Source organism: Triturus cristatus, chromosome 7, assembly GCF_964204655.1.
Source record: "Triturus cristatus chromosome 7, aTriCri1.1, whole genome shotgun sequence".
Taxonomy (NCBI): domain Eukaryota; kingdom Metazoa; phylum Chordata; class Amphibia; order Caudata; family Salamandridae; genus Triturus; species Triturus cristatus.
In genome coordinates this window covers 312,945,160-312,966,511 of record NC_140590.1, presented here as the reverse complement: position 1 = coordinate 312,966,511, position 21,352 = coordinate 312,945,160, and positions in this window count along the sequence as shown.

Here is a 21,352-nt window from a genome sequence, read left to right as displayed (position 1 = left end):
ACAATATAACAACCATGCGCACATGCAGGTCATGCAATGTCGAGAAGAAAGAATAGTCACGATCCTCAAGATGTTGCATTCGACAGGTATCTACCAATCCCTATCTATCCTGCCATTCATTTCTTGCCTTAGATATTCTATGTACCGGGGCCTCCGGCAATGGGGGATGCGACCTATCTATATCAACATCAACTATGGAGTTGAAATCTCCTCCCAGTATCACAGGGCCAGTCAAATAGGGCGCCAGCTTCCCTGACAGGAGGGTAAAAAAGGCCACCTGGTCCACATTAGGGGCGTATATACTACATAGTGTTACATCTAAGCCATTCAGTCGCCTCCCCACCACTACAAACCGTCCTTCTGGGTCAGCAAACTGGCGAGTCATCTGGAAGGGCACCCCCGCCCAAACCCATATCAGAGCACCCCTAGCAAATGCTGAGTACATTGTACAATAGACCTGTCCCCACCACCTTCGCTGTAACGCACTGCTCTCCGCTCTATCAATGTGGGTCTCCTGCAGGAAGGCAATATGTACCCCCCTCCATACCAGATATGCGTGCACCTTGTGGCACTTCCGCATTGTGTGCATTCCACGTCAGGCAGTTAACATCAAGTAGGGTCCCCATAGTGGTCGTCCACTTCCTGGTACCTCTGCATCCTCACTATTTACACACCGGTAACCCCTATAACCCCAAACCACTCTCACAACCTTCCCCAACTACCCCTCCCAGAACAGGTCCTAACAAATCAGCACCCATCCAAATTCTCCACTAAACTACTTCCTCGGTAGCTACTGGGGAACTCTAACTACAATAACAGGGGGGTGCCCAGGGGCCAGATGCCTCTGAATCAAAATTATACCACCGCCTCACACCATACCCCATTCCCTGTTACACCACAGCTCTTGCTGCGGTTCTCCGAATTAGTTGGGGGCCCCTCATCCCAAGGCTCTCCCCCCCTACACTCCCCACCCACGCCCCCGCCACCATCACCCTTCATTCCACATCATCAAGAAAACCAAAGAGGAATGTCAGTACACAGTAGCGCTGCCCAGAACTGGAGAATGTCTTACTGTGCTCTGCATCAACCAACTCGCCTGCAGTTCCTGGTGTGGCATGGGGCAGAGCGACAATCGCCAAATCCGATTCCTCCAATACTGTCCCAGCTGACCCCTTCTCAGAGTCAGTCGCTCCCCTCGAGTCTGGATCTTGCTCGTGAGATATCTCCGTCACCTCCTTGAGCGCCGCTGTTCTGTCTTTCTCCGTCTGAGACGTTGTTGGTCTCTGGGAACGAAGCCGCCATCTCTCCAAACGCCGTGGTCGAAGGGGGCACAGCATCCCTTCGGTGGCCTTCCGGCTTCGACCAGCTTCTCCCCGTCCGGCCTTGTAGGACTCCAGCCAATCCCATGCTTCCTCAGGGGTGCTGAAGAAAAAGGTTTTACCGTCCAGGGCCACTCTTAATCATGCCGGAAACATCAAGGAGTATTGCAAACCTTCCGTGCGAAGTGCTTTCTTGACCTCCAAGAAGGAGGACCGCTGTCGCTGCACATCAAAGCTATAGTTGTGAAACAGCGTCACATTACTGTTATCCACCTTGAACGGGCCTACGGTGCGCGCTCTATTCAACAGCAGATATCTGTCATTGTAATGAAGCAAGCGTGCCACCACAGGTCTGGGTGGCCTCCCAGGGTTCAGCGGATGCGCCGGCACCCTATGTGCTCTTTCCAAGGTGAAGAAAGGGGAGAGTCCCTTCGGGGCCACTTCGGACTTCAACCAGGCCTCCAAATACGTCACCATGTCGGCCCCTTCCACTCCTTCAGGCAGTCCAACCACCCGTATGTTGTTCCTCCTATTCCTCCCTTCAGCATCCTCGGCTCTCTTTTCCAGGGTTTGCAAGCGACGATGCACGTCCACCATCTGTGCCTCAAGCGCCTTGTTTGCTGGATCCAGTACATCCAGAGTGGCCTCGGTTTGCTTCACTCGGTCCGCTAATTTTGTATGATCCACATGGAGAAGGCCCACCCCTACTGACACCTGCGCTAAGTCCTGTGGAAGGGCACTTATAGTATGCGCAATGGCCTTGAGTATCATTTCTACTTGCTGCTGCACCATCCCCTTTGGTCGTGATTTCAACACCTCCGTCCTCCGAGCGTCCCTCACCTCCTCTTCCTGCTCTGGAGGCGCACCCCCCTGCTTGCCCCGCGGCTTCCCCATGGTCGAGCGTTCCCCAGGCATGGTTGCCACTGTGCCTCGCTACCAGCTCTCCAACAATTTCCAGCTCCCACCGGTAATAGCGCCCAAGGTTCCTCACTGCGTGGCGTCTGCCCCCCGCCTCTCAGTAGAAGCTCGACATCCCACGGCCCCCAGTGCTCTCAGGGCACTCTCCAAGGTTCTTTCCGCCAGGCGCAACTCCATCCAGCGCGGTACCCAACCAGTCACCTGGTCCTCCTAGTGGGCCCACCTTCAGGTGCGCCCCTCAACACTGCGAGTAGGAACAGTGGTTGCAACCATCCATGTTGCATGTGCAATACTCCTGGTGCAGAGTGCCCAACATGTCCGCCACCTCACCTGGTTGTATATAGTGGTTCAGGACCCCCAATCCCTGCGCCCTGGCCAGAACCCGCAGCGAGCAGCCTCCCATCTTTGTCCTGGCGCAGCACTGGGAGTGGGTCCCCATGGACCGGCAATCAGATGCTGATCCCTCTAAGCCTCCAATGGTAGAACTCGCTCCCACCGCACCACCGCCGGCAGGCAGATTCAGTGCAAGCTCCAGACAACCCACCTTCTGCCTCAAAGTGTCCAATCCAGCCACTTCGCCACCTTCTCCCGCCACTTCAGTAGAGACCTGGACAGTTCCTCCAGCCCTGATCCCCAGATGGTGGGCTCCTGCGTGATTCGCCAATGCACTGTTCTGCCACTCAGAATCCAAGGCCGCAAGGGTCTTCCCCCATGCAATCTGGCCAACAACACACTCGAGGGCTACCCTGGCAGGCACCCGATCCTCGGCGCCGCTGTATTGATGCCCAAAATGGTGTCCGCGCAGGGACCGCAAACTGCCGTGCCCCGCTCAGCATGCAGTCTCAGGCGGGGGAAATCCACTTCAATAAGCCCCAGTCAGTCCTTGCGGTGCACCGGGGCCCCCACAATGACAACCTCTCTCGCGTAGATGCTCTCCCGGGCACCCTGCACGTCACTGGGAGGCAAGGGCCAGAAAGGGGGGGAGGGGGGAAAGGCTCCGCTTTTCTCTATGGCCGCCGCCGACCCGGCACCGCCTCTGCCGCACCAGTCCTGCACCTCGCCAACAGTCGCCAAAGCTCAGCAGGCAGCAGCGGCGGTCTGATCACCCGCTCCGCCGCCGCACCAAGCCTCTGCCTCTCTTCCTGCAGCTCCGTTCAGTTCGGCCGGACCTGGCGCCATTTTGAGCGACCAGGGTCCTGCCGCAAATTTGTCCTCGGCGAGGAAGTCTCTCCAGCCAGCAAGGGACACCAGGACCCCCAGGAGTGCGTGCCGCGCCAGCAGGTGACTTTTTGGCCGAAAACAGCGGCCCCCAGACAGGATAATTGAAGGGGTTGGCGCGGAGCTCTCAGCTCATGCTGCCAGCCACATCGGCTCCGTAGCCACGCCCCATCGCTGTTTTAAAGTCTAATAAGGGTGAAATTTCAATGGAGTTGGCTGATGGTTTGTTTGTGATCTTGCCTGACAGAATTTGAATTTGAATTGGAGGGATTCCTGGGCGGGGAAGGGCCCGGGAGGCTAGGGGGCTAGGGACTAAAAGCTTGCTGGAACAATAGGGTCTTAAGGGCCTTGCGGAACTCCATATAGGAGGGGGAGAGTCGGATGGTGAGCGGGAGGGTGTTCCAGAAAGTGGGCGCGAGGACCGAGAATTTCTGGCCTTCCGATCTTTGTTTCTTGAAACGGGGTTTGACAAGTAGGGATTTAGTGGATGAGCGTAAGTCTCTAGAAGGGCAGTAATTGGTGATAGCAGAGTTGATAAAAGCAGGAGCTGTACCCGCCCGAGCTTGAAAAGTAAGGCAACCAAGTTTGAAAAGGGCCCGTTGTTTGATGGGAAGCCAATGAAGGGCAGTGAGGAGGGGAGAGGAGTGGTGAGATTTGGATAGGCCATGTACCAGGCGAGCTACCTGGTTCTGCACCAGTTGAAGGCGTTGAAGTGCATAGGCGGGAGCACCATTGTAAATAATGTTTCCGTAATCGATCTTAGATAAGACCATGGCCATTACAATCAATTTGAGTGCAGAGAGAGAGAAAAAACGGGATACTTTCCTAATGGTACGCAAGGAGAAGAAACAAGAAGAAACAACAGAACTAATGTGGGAATGAAGTGTCAAATGATAATTGAGTGTGATACCAAGGGTCTTAACTGAATGAGAAGGGGTGGGAGGTAAACCAAGAGAGGGGGGACAAAATGAGGGAGACCAAGGGTTACCACTGCCGCCAGTCAGTACCAACTCTGTTTTATCCGGGTTGAGTTTGAGATGGTTCGCATTCATCCAATCCCGGATAAACAGCATGACGGACTGGAAGCTAGTTATACCCAATGAGGGGGAGGAGAAATTAAAAATAAGTTGGAGGTCATCGGCATAGTTGTAGACTGTGACCTCCATTTGTTGCAGTGCAAAAATAAGGGGGAAAATGTAAAGGTTAAATAAATGGGGGGAAAGAGAGGAGCCCTGAGGGACACCACAATGCACTCTACGAGGCGGGGCAGAAAATTCGGCCAGATGGACAGCCTGGGTGCGGTCTGCCAGGAAGGAGCCTATCCAGGCCAGCACCTGTCCCCCTATGCCCGCCGCCCTGACACGGGACAAGAGGATGGAATGGTCCACCGTGTCAAAAGCGGCGGACAGATCCAGGAGGACAAGGGCCTGGGGGGTGTTGGTATCAAGCCCCTCCCTGAGTTGGTCCATGACCGAAATGATCACCTTCTCAGTGGAGTGGCGGGGGCGAAAGCCCGCCTGGCAGGGTGCAAGGTAGTTACTGTCCTCTATGAAGGAGCTGAGCGCCTGGGTGACATGGGACTCAGCTACCTTTCCCAGATAAGGGAGAAGGGATATAGGGCGGTAGTTTGCCGGGGAAGCAGGGTCCGCTCCGGGTTATTTTAATATGGGGAGGATTATGGCAGTCTTGAAGGGGGCAGGGACAAGGCCATGAGTGAGACAATCATTCAGGAGAGTGAGGACAGGGGATGGGCACTCAGCAAAAATCTGACGGAGAGTGCGTGCCGGACAGATGTCAGCTGGAGAGCCCGACTTGACATGCCTAAGTAGGGGAAACAGAGTTTCTCTAGTCAGTGCGGGAATAGAGGTGAGGGACAAATTATTACCAGGTGGTTGGGGGTGGGTGAAAGTGGGCGAAGGGGAGGGAATGTTGGCTTTAATGCAAACTATTTTTTCGATGAAAAACTCGTTAAGCGAGTCGCATAGGGCCTGAGAGGGGGGGATCTTGGGCAGAGTTCTGTCCGATGATGCCAGCTCGTGGACGGTGGCAAAAATCTTGCGTGGCTGGCTTTCTGCAGCTAGAATATGCCCCGAAAAATATTCTGTCTTGGCTGCCAAGATGGCTTGTTTATATTCGCTAAGTGTAGTAACATAGTGTAGCCTCCGGGTTGGGCAGTATGCTCTTCTCCAAGCTCGTTCAGCCTGCCGTACCTCCAGTTTCTTGGCTTTAAGGCCAGGGCTGAACCACTTATTGGCATTGTGGGTGCGGTTGATGGTGATCCGCTTCAGAGGGGCCACTAGGTCGCAGGCTTTGGCAAGCCAGCGATCTAGGATGGTAGTCTGAAGGTGTGGAGTCGAGCCCGATAAATCCGGGCAGGTGGCAGTTAGCGAGTTGCACAAGGATGGAATGTCGACTCGATTCCAATTCCTTGCCCAGATGTTATTGGGGAAGGAAGGTGTTATTTTATGGCTCAGATCCAGGGAGAAGGCGAGCACGGAGTGGTCAGACCATGGACAGGGCGAAATAGTTGGAGCGGAAGTCGGGATGTTTAGTGTCCATATCTGATTGAGGATGTGGCCCCGGGTGTGGGTAGGACCATGAACGTGCTGAGTGAAGTTGAGACTGAGAAGCAGTTGAGTAAAATTTTTGGATATGGTATCCTCGGCGGGGTCAGTGGGCCAGAAATTAAAATCTCCCAGAACCAGGACAGAGGCGCTATTGACTGCTAGGGTGGCCAGTAAGTTGTGGAAGGCAGAGAGAAAGCCGGGGGATGGCTGGGGTGGCCGGTATGTTAATACACAGGTGATTGGGATCTTAAAAGAGGTAGAGCGTACTACGAGGCAATCAGCTGCTGGTATTGTGGGCGAAGCGAGTGGCTCCAAATGAAGTCCGTTGCGGGCAATCAAGGCTACCCCGCCACCCGCTCTCTCCTCCAGTCGATCTGCACAGAGCATAGAGTAGTGGGGCGGAAGGGCCGCCAGGACGCTCGGCAAGGAGTCAGGCCGGTAGCATGTTTCAGTTAAAAACAGTAGGTCTGGAGAGTTAGAATCTAAGAGATCAAATATTTCGGTCTGGTGCTTGACAGCTGACCTCGTGTTCAGAAGGAGGGCGGCAGTGGGGAGAGGGGGGGGGACGAGCGTATCAGATTTGGGCGAGGCAATGCCAAGATCTTGGACGTGAGACAATGTTACAGAGTTGAGAGGCCAATCTTTGTTGAGGGAGCACAGTTGTTCAGTTGTATATGTTAAGAAACGCGCATAGTGATATGCCCCTTGCCCCGGTCGGCCGCGGACGGGCGCAGACGGGCGCAGACGGGCTTGCCTTAGGCGCGCCATAGGCGCGCTGACGGCGCGCCCGCTGCGCTCGTCTGCTACGCGTATGAGGTATGCACATTATTATAGGGAAAAAAGGGTGTGGCCTCGCGCCCGTGGGCGTGTCCTGTGGGCCAGTGGGGAATGGCGGCGGGTGTATACTCAAGCCTCAGCAGCGCTAAGGTCCGCTTCACGAAGAGCTGCCACAGCTGGTATCAGGGGGAATGCCCAGAAGGAAGGGAGCAAGTAGGTTAAAAACGACAATACAGATTCCAATTTTAAAAAAAAAATCACAAGCTTTTTCTCCCGGCTTTCCGCCTCAGGAGCAAGGTTCCCTCTGGGGGAGATCAAAAGAGCCACCAAAGGTGACCAGCTTTCAAAACAACTGACTCCAAGAATGTGGTTTTCCAGGCTCTGTTGCTAATAATCTTTAAAGGCCATGTGGACTTTTGGCTCCACCTGATCTCCAAACCATTTTACCAATCCAACGCCCAGCATTGGTCTGCCGTCTCTCATGTGGTGAAGTTGAAGGGCTTGCACTATGGCGCCAAAGGGACTATTGTAATATGCCTACAGGTATGGTTGTGCCATGATAGTTTATCTCACTGCATGGGTTTAACCTCTTCTACTAATATTAAATACCCACCCTGCAGTATTGTGTGTGGCTTCAACATGTAATGTTATATTTCATCTTACGTTCTGCTCCTGCAGTCAGATCTAATACCTTTATTGTGGAGAAGACAACATTATGAATTCCACTTGTCTTTCTATTCTCTACTCCCAAAAGTAGGGAATTGTACTAAACACATAAAGTAATTTGTGTCCCTCAGTGCTAAATGAAAACTTCTGTATGATGCTAAATCAGCTAGGTTACTTGATTCTGATTGCTTCTTCCCAGCCACAGATGATCATCCTGTGAGGGTGAATGTGAATCCACCTGAAAACATTTAGGCCAATTAGGGATAGCCTGTGGTGGCAAACTTACACTTTAGTATTCCTGGCCCTTGCCTTCTTACCCCTTTTTCAGTGGTCATGAAGGCAATGTTGTGAAATGAAAATAAGCATTGCCAAAACCAATAGGTCTGGCCTTGTGAATCTGGTGCAGCTGTAATTTTTTATATTTGTTTACAAGTATATACCATAAAAATAATTATTACTGTAACTTCAAACATGCTTAAATTACAGTGCCTTATGATCATAGAAAAGGATAAAGAATGGAAAGAAAAAAATGATCAGCCAAATAAAGCGTTGTCCCACCAGCCCTGGCACAAATGTGCAATTTTTTTTTCTCCCCTCAGTGTTGACTGTACTGTTACTCCAAACTTTGGTGCAACACTACAGTCAACATTGAGGTAAGTGCAAATTGTGGACTACATGTACCACGATGCAGAGGAGCAAACTTTTCTACGATGTTATGTAGAGTCTGGCCACAAGCTTTTCCCTGCCCAAACTGATTTTCATGACCTCCTCTATCATTTAGCTTGGGTTCCTAATGTTACTTTTTGTAAAACTTTAGTTTCAGCCCGTTGATTACACTTTTTCCAGCAGCGGGTGTGGCGATTTCGGCCCGAGCCAGAGATTCTAGCCCAGGTGCGGAGACGTAAAGATATGACTCGTAAATGACCTGGGTGAGTACCAAAAGTTGTAAAGTTAGATTTATGTCTCAGATTGCCCTTGCCTATGTTTATTTAAAAATGCGTATCTCTGGTTCCCTTATTGGATTGTTTTCATTTAGATGTCATTTTTATTATTAAAATGCAATCTATTTGTCTAATTCAGTTTAGGATTTTTATTGTGTTGTGTTTTGATTTGATTACGGAGGTGGTACTGCTTGAATTCTTTAGACTTTGTCATAAGTTATGCTTGTATACTCGGTGCCATACCTCACAAGGGGTGGAGCTCAGGTTAATTTTCTGACTTGCAGGAGGATTGTGATTATTAATCATGATAGGTAGTCACCCCCTTGATTAAAAAACCCAAGTTTTTTTCAAAAGCCAATACATTCTAATAAACAAAAATCAAGCAAATGAGTGTGACAATGAAGACAACCAATGGTTCAATCAATCGAGCAACAGCCAGTGCATGCTCTGTTTAGTAGGCACAAAGTAGAATTGAGAGAGATAAATGGAGCAAATGACTATGAGAGAAAGACAGGTTTAAAGGTAAGGATAAAAGGGGGAAAGAAAGATGAAAGTATAAGGAAGAAAGAATGAATAAAAGAATGATAGAGAGAATGGATGTCAGAAAAAGATTAAGCAGTTAAGAAAAGAGGAACTCACAGATAATACCAGAGAAGATACAAGAAAGAATGAATGGAGCAAATATGAAAGCACAAGTAAAGAAAGAAGGGGTCTTATAGTGACAGGGCTCTATAAGACCGAATTACTGTCCGTATTTTCTAATCTTTGGCCATGCCATAGCCCATCAAGAGTGTGCTTTTTGAGTAAGCCAATGGATCAGACTTGTGTTGTTATTAGGGGTCAAACAGTGCATAATGTTATTTCTGCTACTGCTGACATTTTGTTCAATTGATGTCTGCGCCTCAATGGAGTGTGATCATGCCTGTTCTTTCCCACCCCACCATAGAAATATGATCTTGTTCTTCACTTTCCCATAAAATCAATCACTGTGGTGACCAGCCTGTGCAGCCCCAAAACCTCCTGCACTGAGAAATGCAATTGGTGTAATATAGACTTCTCAGAAGAACATGACATTTCATGGCTGGGTATCTCGTGTTGCACCTTGAGTGGAGAATCATTGCAATTGTATTTCCATCCTGGATCCAGGTCTCCCTAGACATGAAGGTGGAAGGGGAATATTCAGATGGTTTCTTAATGTTGGTTTTAGATAACACCTCTCATGAATGAGCATGTATGTGTTGGTATTTGTAGAGTGTGAACCTAGCTCGAAAGCACTGCACAAGGGACTTCGCCCCTGGGAAGACACAATTATTGTGGGAAGGCCAGGAGCAGTGCTCCTTGAAAAGATCTATCTGAAACTTTTTTTTTGAATTGTAGGAGAATTGGTACTGCTCTGATGCTAATAGTGATGCTGTTACAGTACCTGGAAGCATGAGCAGAGACAGCTGGCCTTCTAGTTGATTTCTTCTAGCAATATTTTGTCTCCAGTCCGATGTTGTCCCTCAGACATAGCTAGTTGGTTTGCCAGGTAAGCTACGGTCTTTTTGTTGAGAGCTTTATACAAGACGCAGCTCATCTTGAAGATGATTGAGGCTGGAATGAGGAGTCAGTGAAGTAATTTTAATATAAGTGTAATGTGGTTGCTGAGTCCTTGATGAGCCATGCCTCTGCTGGTTAGATACCTTATAGTAGTTGTAGAGTGGTACCTGGGAGACTGCTCATCAGGACGTTGCCTCCATCCAGATGGGAGAGTAGAAAGGCTTATATGATTGTTCTGAAGATATCCTCCAGGAGAAATGGTGTTGCTTACTTCAGGAGGGAGAGTTAAAAACGGAGGGCCCGATTCACAGAACTAACTTAAGACAAAATGCTAAACTTACTACAATTTTGGCATTCACAGAAGGCACTTACTCATTTTGGTATTCACAGAAGGCACTTACTCATTTCGGTATTCACAGAAGTTAGGAGTCCTAACTTTAGGACTCCTAAATGCCTTCTGTGAATACCGAAAGTCTTAAAATTAGGATTTTTCTCAGTTTAGTAGTAGTATAGTTAGGACTCCTAACTTTAGGACTCCTAAATGCCTTCTGTGAATACCAAAAGTCTTAAAATTAGGATTTTTCTCAATTTAGTAGTAGTAAAGTTAGGACTCCTAACTTTAGGGCTCCTAAATGCCTTCTGTGAATCCCGAAAGCCTTAAAATTAGGATTTTTCTCAGTTTAGTAGTAGTAAAGTTAGGAGTCCTAACTTTAGGACTCCTAAACTGAGAAAAATCCTAATTTTAAGACTTTCGGTATTCACAGAAGGCATTTAGGAGTCCTAAAGTTAGGACTCCTAACTTCTGTGAATACCGAAGTGAGTAAGTGTCTTCTGTGAATACCAAAATGAGTAAGTGCCTTCTGTGAATACGAAAATGGTAGTAAGTTTAGGATTTTGTCTTAAGTTAGTTCTGTGAATCGGGCCCAAACTTCCTTTCATTGTGTTGCTTGAATGTGAGCCCTGTATCAAGGATGAATCCCAGAGATTTTGCATTTTCTATCAGCTGTGCGGTGTAGCCTAGTAGGTTTAAGTTTGAGAGCCAGACTTGAATCTGGGTTTTTAATGCTCTTGGCAAACAGGAGGAATTCAATGCAAGCGTGTTATAGCCTCAGAAAGTTAAAGGTGATCACAGACTGCATAGATTGAGGCACGATTTGAGTTTCTTTATGTTGTTGAGAATTTATAGGTATAGTTGGGTTTCATCTGCATATTGAAGGATTTTTTTATGACACTTTGTATTATATTTTATATGAGATACCAATACACAAGCAATTCAATGTAAGAGCTGTACTCTTGATCCCTCCACCGCCCAACCTCCCCCCAGTCATTATTTGTGGATTTGTACATCTTGTCAAGATTAAAGTCCCATTCCCGTATATGTCCAGATTTCATTATCAAGGCTGTTCATAACAATGATACCTTTGTATTCCACCCACACACCACATATTTTAACATACTTCTGAGGACACCCCCTGTTTCATAAACCTACTGCTCCCTGACCATGCACTCGTTCATGCCCTTTTTCCACTCTGCAATTGAAGGTGGGGCCTCTACCTTCCAGTGGCCATGAAAAGGCCTATCCAGAGTAGCGTCGGTTTATACTGATTAATATCAATAGCATCAGTGATATGCACAAGGATAAGCTTCGGTCTGTTGTGTGAGCTGCACCAGGACATGACCCAAGGAGGTCAAAACACCTTTCCAGAATGTGTGCAGTTTTGTGCACCACCAGGTGGTGTGCAGAAAATCCCACATTTGCATCTTGCACCTTAGGCATTTGGATGAGGCAATCACTCCCATACATCTTAGTTTGTGTTGTGTAATGTAAGTCCAAAGTATGTTGTTTGACTGGATGAGGCACAATTCTGTGGCTTCCGCCCAATCCTCAGGCACCTAGGTCTCATTCCGATGTGGCACGTAACACCACAATGTGTCTGGTGTGTTGCAAATCAAGCAAAGATAGACCTGAGATATTTTATGATTGCCTAGGTACCCCAAAGCAATTTGGCCTCAAAAGGAGTAGGGGTAATTCTGCAGCTGGTAAAGAAGACGAGAAAGTGACACTATTTTAAAGATACGAGACAGTTCCATTAGGACCACATTTTGATATCAGCTACTAGCCTATCTAATAGTGGATGGGTGTCATTGCCCAGGCAAGCGCAGTATCGTAGGTAACAAATACTCTTAAATATCTAAACCCCCCGAGAGGCCACAGCTGCAAGTATATCAAGTGCCTATTGTAAGTCATGTGCCTGAGCAGTGACTGGGAAGATGGCTGATTTGTTAAAGTTAATTTACTAGACCAGGCGTTTCTCTAAATATACAGAATATCTGAAGTGCTCGCTGTCCAGGCATTTTGGGGTTCGCTAAAAAGACTGCTGCATCATTCGTATAATGGGCAATTACATCCAAAATCCCTGTACACCATTTGAACCCCAGAATTTGCACATCAATTTGCAGCCATTCCACTAAGGGTTCTATAGCATTAGCGAATAACAAGGGAAACAGTGGCCACCCTTCCTGTGTGCTCCTTTCTAAGGGGAACAGCTAGTATACCACTGTGTCCACACTGATATTGCGCTGTTCAGCAATTCTAAAGGAGCTTTACATAAGTGATGAATCTGGGGCCAAAAATTGAGATGTTTTAGGAGAGCAAATAAGTAAGCCCAGCTGGTGGAATCAAAGGCCCTCTCATTATCTGCTAGAAGTAAAGCAGCTGGTTGGTTTAACTGATCTGCCAGTGTACCCACCTAATGTTATGGCAGGTAGCTCATTTAGGCATGAACCATGCTTGGTCTGGATTTATCAATGAGGACATGTATTGAAGGATCTTGATGCTGCTGTTTACAGGGCTAGATCTGAGAGGTTTCATGTAGAGGTTAATTATGATGAGAGAAAAGAAGGAGGCGTTGGATACTTAGCAGGAAACAGTGAGCATTCCGATCATGTGTAATCTGTTTGCATGAGGTGGGATAGGTTGGTAAGGTAGGATGTGGGCACTTTGAACATAATGCTCCAAAATCACATGGCTCATTCCTGTCATTGAGGAGGAGAGTGCCATTGACTTCTTGAAGTGTGGCTGTCTCAGTGCTACAGAGTTGTCTGAAGCCTGATTGGTAGCTTTGGAGATTTTTCTTGCTGATGTGCTCCTGTAGCAATGTGATGAGTGCTTTAACCTACTTGATGAAAACAGAGTAAAAGAAGCAGAAGTATGTGCACCAAGGAACAATGTTAAGAATGGGGGATTACTAGAGTGAAAAGAAGGGACAAACCCATGCTAATGTATCACAGCGTGGCTGGAGTCCTGGATACCTCCTTTGTAGCTATATGTGCCCTATGTCCAAGCTCCCACTCTGTTGGAACTCAATCATAGTAAGACTGTTGAATTGAAAGGACAGGAGAAGCCATTCTCAAGGCAGCCAGAAAGAAAGGCAATGTGACCATAAAGTCTAACAAAATCATGCTGTTTCCAGACTATAGTTGTTGAGTCCAACAGCAGAGGCGATCATCATTCATCTTGGTTAAACAGGAACTGAGAGCCATGCAGCTGTACTATGTACTCATATTCCTGGTGAAATTGAAATGACCCTTTCAGAGGAAGCACACCTCTTTAATGCAACAGTGTCTACTTGGAACTGGGTTGAGGAATATACAGCCTGCTCACAACTGCTGACTGAGAAAGAAAAGCAATAGAGGTAGGAGCCACACAAGAAGTTTGACACTGAGTAGCACGATTGGTTGGGGCGACAGAGATGACCGAAGGATGATAGCTGCAGAACACTTGCAGCTGACTACCACAGGTGTGACCACACCGACAGGTAGTCCCAAGTTCAACACTAAAACCCTAAATGGGGTTGCAGTAAACTCTGTCCTGAGACACACCTGAGCAGCTCTGGATTTGAGCAGGACCTATCAGTAACATTAGGTTGCTGCTTTTATATTGATCCCTCCATTAGAGGAAATAGACCGGTGAGGGCCAAAGTAGTTGCAGCACTGCAACAGCAGACACACAACCCCCTGAAGTACTATAGAGCTCAGCAGTGAGATTAGTATAATGGATGACTGATACTTCCTGAAAAGCAATGTCGGGAGGGGGAAGGTTGGAGGGCAGGATTGGGTTATAGTGTTAGCCAGTTAGGTTTAGAAAAGCAGTTGATACCCTGTAGGTACACACAACAACAATATCAACACAACTTCCACCATGCAAAATGTAAGGAATAAACCTTTCTGTATCCTATCATGTAATGTGAATAGCCTCACTTAAGGGTGGGGTCTTGCACTTTGGTAAAAAACACTCCACTAACATGCTTCTCCCTTCAGGAGATGAATTTACTGAAACACCAAGTGCCGGTTTCCAGATCCAACATGTGTTCACACGGGTATACCATGAAGGTTTCATTTTAGGGTTGAAGTTTGTGGCCCTCTTACTCCACAAATTCTCCTCCCATTGTCAATCATCAAAACATACAGCAATCCCACGGGCCATCTGGTGATGGTATCTGGGCATCTGGAGAGCAGCCAGTGCACAATTTCCAGTCTCTAGGTACCACCCCACATTACTAGAGAGCAACCTACAAAGTACAACAGGCCAATCAACTGATTTCACACCAGGAATGACTGTAGCGAGATAAAAGTTCAATGCAGATATGACATAAATAACATCCACTCCCACTACACCCAGAATCTCAGCCCTATCCAAATGGGCCCCAGCATTGGCCTCCATGACTTATTGGTTCTCGAGAAACTTGGGAAAAAGGGCTCATACACATTCCTCAGTTTCTCATCACACACACTCCAGGATCAGTAATATATTGCTATCTGTGGGTGCACTGGAGAGAGTGGCAAGTGTGCAAATCCTTCCTCAAAGCCTATCAGATCATTCTGCAGTAGAACTGCAAACATATCATCCGAGGTAGGTTGCAGAGGCATCTGGCATTCAAAGGCTTGGTGGCTCTTGGATAATAAAATCAAAGACTTCATATGAGAATAAATAGAATCATACTTTACAAATAATGCATGAGCTACACAGTCCAAGATCACCACATGGAAGGCATTCAAAGCTCATATCCATGGAAAAGCAATGCCTAAACTGGACACTGCTTGCCACTCCCTTGAAAAGATTCTTTTGACTACTTCCAACATTGCCTGGGCAGCAAGAGAATAGAGCATATAAGAAAATGTGGTCAAGACAGGAAAACTGTTGAATTAGCAAGCCAACTGGGAACTGGACGCAAGAATACATCCAGTGACAAGATTTGATTTTGATTTAATTTTATAGTTTGTAGAGAGCATTGTATGCCCAGAGGCGTCTCAGCGCTACCAATGACAGGTAATTAAATAACAAAACAATAGCTAGTTGTGAATGAACAGCCAGGTCCTCAGCACATTTCCTGGATCCTAATAAGGAGGTAAGGCCCAGTTAGAGGGAAAAAGTAAGATTCTCTCTCAATAGCAAATGCCAATACGCTTACAGTATTCAGCCCCCCCTCCCCCGGATAGAGATTTAGATAATGAAAGACTTACCAATTATCAGCATCTAAACAACTGACAGAGCAGATATTGATGTTGCATTACACCTGAAGAAATACAAGAGCCAGTCACTTTGATGCCTTTGGGGAAGATCCAAGCTGCAGTACCTTTTCCCAGAAATGCCTCAAGAACAACTCACCGCTCCTGTCTGAAGGTGTTGCACAAGGAGGTCTTACAGAGAGGACACCTTCCATGTGACATGAGAGGTGCAACCATTCGGCAATACTCAACCTGCGAAGTCTCTGGAAGAGTGCACCTTGTACCAACCTATATCACTTATAAATATTGAAACAAAATTACTAACCAAAAGATTCATCCAAAGTATATCAACAATCATCCACCACTACAGTGAATGTATACTTGGTTGGAGTACATGCCATTGCCTCAGGCACCTGAGTATTTCAGAATAGAAAGGGGTGCATAGCAGAGTTATCACTTGTCCATCTTACTATTTACACTAGTGATGTAATCTCTTGTCGAATTAATCAGAAGAGACATGCTGATATGAAAAGGGATTCCAGAGATCAGAAGGATGCGAGGATAGAGCCTTATTGTATGCTGATGATATGTTGTTATACTACCAAGAATCAGATCTTGTCATTCCTTGATAGATGGGAATACTATTAGTGTGTGGGGGACTTGTTAATTGGTGTGAACTGTGTACTTAAGGTACAAAACAGTGCAGTTATATACATGGGGACTGTATGTGGCATGGGTCGTGTGAATTAGCTGGTAATTGAACATTACACCACTAATAGCAAACATACAGAAGGACATCGGTTTGGGGAAAAAGCTCCTATTATCTATAATGTTCAGAAAAGCACAATTTAAGATGATTTTCCTACCCATCTCATATACATCTTGCTAAATCATCCATACACAGTTCCCCATAGTTTCTTTTTAACGATCCGATCCTTCCTCAGGAGCTTTCTATAGGATGGAGGAGTTCCAGGATCTCCTACCACAAGTATATGTAGCTACCCTACAACTATGGGCTAGTAATTGCAGTCATAAAGCTATATATATTATTTGAAGCCCAAAGAATCCCAATCAATAATTGGTCTTTGGAGCTAAGAATGACTCCACAAATGTAATCTTGCTGGAGAGTACTAAATGTAATCTATGGAGACCATACACCAAGTGCATTCCCTGAAGTTATTAAAATCCTGTTCAAATCTTGGTGTCAGGCACTTAAATAAACAGAATAGGAGAGTGTATGTGGTAAAGGTACAGTGTGAAACTAGCAAAAGACGATGGAGCATTGTATAGTGATAATTTCAAGCATAAAGTCAATGAGTGACAGGGGAGGTAGCTTGTTTGTGCACTGGTAAGGCATTGTGACAAAGTGTTCTCTAAAGAGGCGTGTGTTCAAATTTCTCCTAAACTAGAGTGTTGTTAGGGCGGTCCTAATGGATACGGGTATGTTGTTCCAGATCCTAGATGCATGGATGGAAAAAGCCTCCTATCTTGTTTTTTTAACTTTTTTCACACTTTTTAACCTGAAGTCTGCCGGTATATTGGTTGCAGGTGTGCCGAGAATCACACAAGATAGTGAGGTTTTGAAAATGTGCAGGCTGCTAGGGGGAGCTAATGGAGTTCCTTTAGGATTGGGTTGACATGATCAGATTTCTTTAGGCCCTGAATGAAACATGCTGTGGAATATAGGATGTCAGTGTGGAGTATGAGAGGCCAAGGTATGATACTTGAACAGAAGTTTTAAAGTTGCTTTCTGGAAGAAACAGTTTCACTTTCTGCAGATAGGACCAGGACTTATTTGTTTTTTTGGCAATGTGTTCCTTGAGGGTGAGGTTGGTATCCAGGGTGAATCCATATGACTTAGCATTCAGTGAAAGTTGGTGTTCGAAGACATCAAGGGGGATATTCACAAGAACGTGTGATAACTACCGCAAGAGTAGCGTAACGCAACTTTCAATATCGCAGCCCATTGCGGGAAAATAACCCTGTGTCAACGTGGAATTCACAACACGGAGGTAGCATGCGATAGTCCTCTGACTACGCGACCAATGTCTGCGATACAACCACCCCGACGGAGATAAAAACAAAAGCCACAACACCAGAAAACTTGCAATGAGCCCATCCGCGATGAGGAGAGCAGGGATAAGCACTGCCAGGACCGCGAAACACACAGCAGGCGGGAATAAGCACAACCAAAGCCTGAAAAAATAAGACAGACCAAAAAGAAAACAACAGCCAACCAGAATGGAGGCCACCCGAGCCAGCAGACAACCCCACCAAACCCATTGGCAACAAAACATCGTACATGGCAGCCCAACGTGGACAAGATGAATGCATCCTGAGAGCGGAGGAAGTCAATGGCATACAACCAGAATCCCAGCAATGATGCGAAAGGCACAAACAAGCAGAAACACCCCAACAACAAGAAGGCAGCAATGCACACCAGAGGTGGGAGTCCAGCGCCACACCAGGAGATGGATGACATGGAGGAAATGGGGTCCACCACATCAGTCCGGAGATGGTGGCAGGACTCGTGGACCTCAAAATGCACCAAACAACAGACACAACAGCAACAGGGAGAGGAACCAGCAAGGACTGGGGGACGGGGGAAGATGGGCACAATGGCACACATGCACAACTAAGCACAGCACAACAGCAGTCAAACTATTCCCACGAGCAACAACACCAACCAGGTGCACAAGTCACACAACCCGGCAATGTCACATCACTGAACAGACACCGCCTGAAAGGGAGAAGGGTGAGCCAAATCAGAGCTGAAGGGACATCTCACACACAATGCAGCACACACACACAGGAAGCAGAGCACCCCAACACCCAACACAATGTGGTACAAACACCAACTTGCGCACAACCAAACACAGGACACAAGTGCACCCACCTGTGCCCGGTAAAAGGCCATACGCATCTGGAAAAGCACGAAACAGGGACATGATAATGCACAAGTACAAACCCACAGTCCTGATGGGGTAGCAATGCACGGATGGCAGGGAGCCATTGGCATGAAAATCAAGACACAACACATCTGGAGACAAGTGGAAGTGTGGAAGCTTTATCAACAAGTGCGAGTCAGTACAGACAAGAGACGTTCCACGACATGCAGACCAATGCAGCAGCATGTCCGAATGAGGAATGTAGGAAAGCGCCCATGTCCATCTCGGGGGAGTCCCGCACCAAGACAAGTCAGTGCCAACTCGCGTTGGTTGTCAGTGCCTGGAACATGAGTCCTGGCCAATGTAGCCATGTTCACTGACGTCTCTGGACTGGTGACCACATCCACAACATGCAACCATGTGTCGCGACAAGTGCAATGACTCACATCCAGTTGTGGCAGCAGGTACCTTGTCACTCGCCCATGAACGTGAGTGCAGCAGCGTTCGCTAACAGCTCCAAGTAGCGATCGCCGGCCACCACATATGACATGTCCTCAACGTAATCCACCAGCTGACCAGGACAGATGTGCTGACTCTAACCACTGGACCCAATGTGCACAAAAGCCCAATCGGGTAGTGGCTCAATGTGCTCACTGCACATGACAATTCGTGCAATCTCCCAGGTCCAGTTTCCAGCATGCATGCCGAACATCCATGCATGCCATAAGCGGTCATCCTGGTAACACCCCTGGTCGTGGTCCAACAGTGGGTGCAAACACACGTCGAAATCCAGGTTAGCTGCCGTTACGTTGGAGAGGCAGACATCCATGGACCACTCAAATATGCATGAGCGACAATGCAACACAGGCTGCAAGCAGGTGACGTGCGCAAGGCGGAAACTCAGACGGCAACTGATCCGCAGCACTGCCAAAAGGCAGTGCACACAGTACATGCAGCAGACGTGCACGGTGCAGCTCCACGTGACTGGAATAGACCATGTGTCCGGGATGGTCTGCCATTGCGTCAGTGGCTCTGCTTGAAGCGGGACTGGCCTGCCCTGAGACAGTCTGGAGGGTGAAATGGCACTGCTCGGTGCAATAAGCAGTGTCTGTGTGCAACGGGTGCAGGCCTTGGGTGGGGTGGGAGTACGTGCGTAGGCCATATCACACATGCCATCTACGACCAAGGACCACTGCGTGTGGGATGTGTACACATCGGTCTTATGCCGGGCAGTGCGTAGTGTGGGAGTCGCAAGCAAATGCCCTCAAACCTGTCAGGGGGTGCTGGGCACATGCTAGTTCCTGCTCAGAGCTGCAGATGTGCTACCGCCTGATAGTACAGAAAAAGCACCTTTCGTCCATACATAAACTTCATCAGCTGCATGCATACAGGAGACGTACAGAGGCCGGTCATGGATGTGGTGGGACGTCTGCGACCCTGGGAATCATGGATGATTTGCCCAGCATGATGCACATGAGCTGACACACTGTGTGTCACGTTGCCACACATCTGCTCTGCCCTGCCACAGGCACCCACACTTGTGTGCGCTGCACGGTTGCATCACGTGCACTCTGACGGGACACCATTCCAATGCCTGTCCGTGCATGTCCAGAGCCATGCCAACAACACCGCGACGCCAGCCTTCGAAGGTGTGCGCCCACTTGGGTATAGGCCAATGGTCTGGATAGGGCGGACACAGGTGTCCAGCCCATGGCTGGCCGGGACCGTGCAGCGAAAGAGGACAGGCAACAAACTCATGCATCCGCAATACTGATACACATCACATCTGGCATGCATGTGCCAAGAGCTCGAGCGTTCTAGCGCTCCGACATGTCCCCGTACCTGCGGGCCCGCCCTCCTGGAATATGCCATATTGCAACATTGTGTACTGTGGCCCTGGTGGCGACAACACCCCAATACAGAGACACACTTACCGCACTTCCTGCACCTGGCCAGGTCCGGACCATGGCCTGCTCCCCCCAGCCGAACCAGCACACACAGCCAGTGCATGCAAGGGGGCAGGTGGGGGGCTACATGTCCAAGGTCACTGTCAATGCTGAAGTGACATGGCAATGTCTGCAGAAGACAGCACACTGTGATGTTGCAGGGCCCGTGCACATCAAGCTGACATAATGAACACACGGACACACTTGCTCAGATGGTGTGAATGGCTATGGACACGTGTGCACGGCCACATCTATTAGCAGGCACACCTACCGAATGACACCTGTGTTGGATGTGTGTGGGGTATGTGCACACCAGCCGGCAAGGCCTGCCTGGTGCAGTCAGAAATTGACAACAGTGTACATCGTAAAGGACACAACCATACAACCAAAAAGGCTCCATCATTTGTGCTGCACAGAGTTAGTGGCCCGGGTGCACTACGTCCTGCATGGGCCTGCCGCCACGGGCCCCTGACTTGCGGTGCACTGGGGCAGGGTCACAAGTGCAGAGCAGGTTCTCATAGATGACAGGGAGCTTGTCGCGAAGTGTCTCTGTGGAGAGTGGTAGGTGTGCCCCCAAGGCAAGATGCAGAGGGCAGGACCACACAGAAACAGTCACTATGGCGGAGAGTAATGGGACAGACACATGTCAGACACCAAGTCTGGTCCAGCCAGATGAAGATGCAGGAAACCACTAGCTTCTGGACTCAGTCGCCACCAAGGTCCAACGAGATAGTGCCCATGACTCATTGCGCACAGAGTTAGTGGCACCAGTGCCATTAGGGGATGCCGCCTGTGAGGAGGCGTGTCCAATGGTGTTGGCTCCTCCACATCTTGGCCAGGACACAGTTCCACATGTGTGACATACTGGACCGCAGTGTAGGCCAGAGGCAGCGGTCTGCACGGGTCATTCACCTAGTGTTGCTGGCTTAGGTTTGATGGCCCCACCGGCCTGCGTAGTTCAAGTTTGGTAGCACCATGTCTCGCGGACTTGCGGTGAACAGGGTTGATGGCACCACATGTCGCAAGATGCCCATATGGAACTGTGCCTCACTGATTGGGGGTCTG